The sequence below is a fragment of the Bubalus bubalis genome, chromosome 21, assembly GCF_019923935.1.
Source record: "Bubalus bubalis isolate 160015118507 breed Murrah chromosome 21, NDDB_SH_1, whole genome shotgun sequence".
NCBI classification, from domain to species: Eukaryota; Metazoa; Chordata; class Mammalia; order Artiodactyla; family Bovidae; genus Bubalus; species Bubalus bubalis.
In genome coordinates this window covers 27849726-27855725 of record NC_059177.1, presented here as the reverse complement: position 1 = coordinate 27855725, position 6000 = coordinate 27849726, and positions in this window count along the sequence as shown.

Below are 6000 nucleotides of genomic sequence, written 5' to 3'. Positions count from 1 at the left end.
GCTAAAATCTCTGAAACATAGGAGTAAGAAACTGCAGTTTAAACAAAATCTTCTCTTGATTTTCAGGCATACAAAGTTTGAAAATCATTGGTCAGTGTGCAAAGACATGTGCTCAAGTTCAAGCTTTGCCTCTAAATGGCCCTGTGACAGTGGACAAGTCACTTGGTGTTTCAAAGTCGCATTTCATCTTTGTATAAAAATGAAAATATTAACACCAGTCCTGCTTACAGCAAAGTTGTGGACAAGTTGAAATGAGGTTACAGATGTGAAACTGCTTTGTAAATGACAAAGCATGGTATGTGTGAACGCTCTCATTGCTGTGTCTGTTGTGCAGTCATTCCCCTCCTTCTAGCCATTTGGCTGACTTATGATGCCAGGGGTAGCAGCAATTAGGAGGGAAACACGGGGCAGAGAATGCAGAGGTGTTTGATATCTTGATGCTGTAAGTCTGTTTTAAGTTCATATTTGTAGATTACTAAAAGAAACACATCTGTCTTCAACACTTTCTATGTGTGTTGGTTTATAAAAATTTTTATGATATAGTCCGTGTTTTGAATCTGCTCTGTTTACCTACTGTGTGGAAAATGAAACATGAGTCTTCAGATGAAAATTCATCTGCTCTCACCTAGCTATGATGAATTACCATCAGTAGCAATAGCTCTTTTAAAAATAGGAAAATATGTCTGCTTCACATGTACATGGCTTAAAACTGATAAACAGGATACCTATTGATTTTAAAACACTGACTGATAAGCACATTTGGTTCGATAATGCATCAGGAAAACTATACACATGGAAAACTATATATATTTTATATAAATGTGTCTTGATTCTAAAACTCTCAACAAAATGGGTATAGAGCAAATGTATCTCAAATATGACAAGCCCACAGCTCACATCATACTCAGAAACGAAAAACTGAAAACATTTACTCTAAGATCAGAAATTGTAAACATGCCCGGTCTTACTACATTTAACACCGTACTGAATGCCAAGCCAGAGCAATTAGGCGAGACAAAGAAATAAAGGTCATCCAAATCAGAAAAGAAGGAAAACTGTCTCTATTTGCAGATGACATATTACATATAGAAAACCTTAAAGACTTCACCAAAAAGCTGTTAGAACTAATTAATGAAATCAGTAAAGTTGAAAGATTAAAAAATCAATATACAGAAATCAGTTGCATTTTGAAAAATAAATATCAGAAAGAAATTAAGAAAACATTCTCATTTTCAGCTGCATCATATATAGTAAAATAGGGCTTCCCTGGTGGCTCAGTGGTAAAGAATCTGCCTGCCAATGCAGGAGACACTGGTTTGATTCTGGGTGCGGGAAGATTCCACATACAGTGGACCAACTAAGCCCATACAGCACAGCTATTGAGCCTGCGCACTAGAGACTAGAAGCCACAACTTTTGAGTCCACACACCACAACTACTGAAGCCCAAGCACCCTAAAGCCCACGCTCTTTAACAAGAGAAACCACCTCAGTGAGAAACCTGTGCACTGCAGTGAAGAGTAGCCCCCACTCGCCGCAACTAGCAAAAGCCTGCGCAGCAACAAAGATCCAATACAGCCTAAAATAAATGAATAGGTAAATAAACAAAAATTAAAAACAGCAGTGAAAAATTGTAAAATACTTAGGAATAAATTTAAGGAGATGAAACATTGTACACTGTAATTGCACAATTTACAATGTACATTGTAAACTATAAAAGAGTGAATAAAAGAAATTGAAGGAGACACAAACAAATGGAAATTTATTTCATGATTATGACCTAGAAGAATTAATATCGTTAAATGTCCATAATACCCAAAGCAATCTACAGATTCAATGCAACTGATATCAAAATTCCAATGTCATTTTCACAGAAACAGGACAAACCTCAATTTGAGTGGAACCAAAAATACTCCAAATAGCCAAAGCAATCTTGAGAAAGGAAAACAAAGTTGGAGGCATCATGCTTCCTGATTTCAAGCTATGTTATCAAACTATAGTAACCAAAACAGGATGGTGTTTACATAAAAACAGACATAGATCAAGGGAATGGGATACAGAATTCAGAAACAAACTCCTGTATATGTTGTCAGTTAATTTATGACAAAGGAATCAAAAAGATGCAACAAGCAAAAGAGCCTCTTTGATAAGTGGTGCTGGGAAAATGGATATCCATATGTGAAAGAATGAAACTAGACTATTGACTTACATCAAACACAAAAATCAACTCAAAGTGGATTAAAGAGTTACATGTAAAACCTGAAATCATAAAATCCCTAGAAGAAAACATTGGGCATACTCTCTTTCACTTTGGTCTTGGCAATGGTTTTTGGATTTGACATGAAAAGAAAAAAAAAAGATGGGGGACTACATCAAACTAAAAACTTTCTACACAGCCAAGGAAATCATTAACTATGGAATGGTAGAGATATTTAGAAATTATATATCAGCTAAGTGGTTAATATCTAACATATATTTAGAAACTCATACAACTCAGTAGGAATAAACCCAAACAATCTAACCGGAAAATAAGCAGAGATCTGAATAAATGTTTTCCAGAGAGAACATATAGATGGCCAATAGGAACATGAAAAAAAGCTCAACACACTAATCATCAGGGGAACGCAAATCAAAACCACAAGGAGATATCATTTCACACTAGTTAGTTGTGCTATTGTCAAAGAGAAGAAATAGCAAGTATTGGAAAGGAAGTGGAGGAAAGGGAGCTCTGGACTCTTGGTGGGAGTATGAACTGGTGCAGCCACTAATGAAAATAGTATGGAGGCTCCTCCAAAAATTAAAAACTGAAGTATCATATGATCCAGCAATTCAATTCAGGGTATCGATCCAAAGCAAACGAAATTACTCTCTTGAAAAGATATTTGTACCCTGATGTTCACTGCAGCGTTATTTACAATAGCTAAGACATTCAAGAATGGAAAACAACCTGAGTTCATCAGAGGAAGAATGGACAAAGAATGTGATATTATAAATATATGTATTTATAATGTATATATTATACATATATATGTGTAAATTATCATTTATATTTCCTTTCTGCCTGCCATAAAAACAAATGAAATTCTATAATTTTGGAACAACATGCACTAGCCCATGAGAATATTATACTAAGTGAAATAAATCAGACAAAAAAAGACAAAGGCCATATGGTATTACTTATAGGTGGGATCTGAAAAAGTGATCCTTTTACAATATGTACATAGCTCAAATCATTGTGTTGTACTCTTAAAACTAATTCAATGTTATATGTCTATTATATCTCAATTAAAAAATAAACAAAAAACTTAAACCAAAAATAAAAGGGAATAAGAAGGAAATGTGATATGTATATAACCAGGTTATAATGTAAAAGTAAAAAAGCAATAAGAAAAAATGCCAAGTTATTCTTAGAGAAGAAGCAATTTAATTAGATAATCTCCTGGGAACATGATACTTTCCAAATAATGGTTGGAAGAAGAAGATTTAAGAAAAATATAATGGTTAGGAAATACCATGCATGTGGTAGATTGTATGGATAGTATTTGTTTAAAATATTTACTGTTCCTCCTTTTAGGCCCATTTCTCATAGGCCACTCCTGCTAGAGGATATTTATGACCCTGTTAATATCAGTCTTGGCTGCGAGACTTGCTTTGGCCAAAGAAATATGAGTAGAAGTGACCTCCACTATTTTCGAACAGAAGAGTTATTGCCTTGTTCTGTTATCACTCTTACTCTTGGGAAAGGGACCCTGTCTTAGATAAGGGATAGTTCTTCAGTTGGCATCACAATGGAACTTCATGGTGTGGAGGAGAGCTGATGTTGACTGCCATTGCCATGTCACATGTGTGAGATATAAACTTTTATTTTCTGAATCATTAAGATTTGGGGTTTATTTGTTATTGCAGCATAACCTAGTGAGACCTAACTCACAGATCATGTTTATTCTATTCCCTTCTCCCCAGCTTCATCTAAAATCAACACATATAAATTAATACTGATAGCACAGTTTGGCCAAAAGATCATGCTGGTCTTGATGCCTCTGATCATGAAATTTATAGCTGAGTGGCTGGGAAAGAGGAATCCCCTTTCACAAGTTCAGCATAAAAACATTTCTCTACCAGACTGAAACAAATGGAATCCATTAGGTGGATGGTGGATTAGGGATTGTGAATTCATACTTTGGCAGAAAGGAATAAAATTTTACATTCTTTTGTGGTCTATTTATAGTTAATCCTGCTATTTTCTGTTGGCTTTGTTTTTTTTGGTATGTGTGTGTGTGTGTATGTATGTATATATATATAGTTTTATTCTTCTCTTTATTGGCTTTTAATTATATAGTCTGATATAATTCTTTTAGTGGTTAGGTTTCAAAATGCAAACTTGATTTATGACATTCTACCTTAAATTTGTACTCTTATCACTTCCCAAATGATGTAAAAAATCTAAAAGTATAATTCCTTTTATCCTCCTCCTGCCCTTTCTACTACAGATGTTATGTATTTTATATCATCATTCCTTATAAACAACACAAGACTATTAATGTTAACATTACAACAGTCAAAATTCTTCACATTTGTTCTTATTTTCTCTGTGTGGTGTGCTTTCTTTCTCTTGCAGTTCTGTGATTTCATCTGGAACTATTCTCCTCAGTCAGAAACTTCCTTTATAATTCCTTGCAGTGAAATCCTTATGGTGACAAATTCTAGATCTTTTCTGTGTCTAAAAATATCCTGATTTAATATTAGTATCTGAAGAATCTTTTTCTAGGAACCGGAATGCTAGGTTGACTTTTCTTTCTTTCAAGTACTTTAAAGATGCAGTTCCATTTTCTTCAAAATTCCATGGTTCCTTGTGATAATTCAGCTTTTGCTTTTCTTTTGAAAATAGTAAGTCTTTTTTCTCTGGATGTGTTTAAGATTTCTCTTCCTCATTCATTTATCAAAACTTTCACCATAATAGGTCCTCATGTGATTTTTCTTTATTTAACCTGCATGGGAATCACTGAGGCTATGGAATCTTTGAGTTGGTGTCTTATTTTAAGTTCAGTATAAACACTTTGTAACTGACTCTAAGACTAATGTTCCCATGAAAACCATAACCCAATTTTATTTTTATTATTATTTTTTTTAATTTTATTTTATTTTTAAACTTTACATAACTGTATTAGATTTGCCAAATATCAAAATGAATCCGCCACAGGTATACATGTGTTCCCCATCCTGAACCCTCAACCCTCCTCCCTCCTCCCTCCCCATTCCATCCCTCTGGGTTGTCCCAGTGCACCAGCCCCAAGCATCCAGTATCGTGCATCGAACCTGGACTGGCAACTCATTTCATACATGATATTTTACATGTTTCAATGCCATTCTCCCAAATCTTCCCACCCTCTCCCTCTCCCACAGAGTCCATAAGACTGTTCTATACATCAGTGTCTCTTTTGCTGTCTCATACACAGGGTTATTGTTACCATCTTTCTAAATTCCATATATATGCGTTAGTATACTGTATTTGTGTTTTTCTTTCTGGCTTACTTCCTCTGTATAATAGGCTCCAGTTTCATCCACCTCATTAGAACTGATTCAAATGTATTCTTTTTAAGGGCTGAGTAATACTCCATTGTGTATATGTACCACAGCTTTCTTATCCATTCATCTGCTGATGGACATCTAGGTTGCTTCCATGTCCTGGCTATTATAAACAGTGCTGCAATGAACATTGGGGTACTCGTGTCTCTTTCCCTTCTGGTTTTCTCAGTGTGTATGCCCAGCAGTGGGATTGCTGGATCATAAGGCATGTCTATTTCCAGTTTTTTAAGGAATCCAATTTTAAAATTTGAGAATTATTTTAAATAAACAGAGTTAAACAAAAGCTGAACATTTCTACTCTTCAAAGGACACTTTGAAAACATGAACAGGGAAAACACAGGCTGGTTTAAAACATTCCCTATACATATACCTGAAAAAGGATTCATATCTGCTATGTATAAACAACTCATATAACT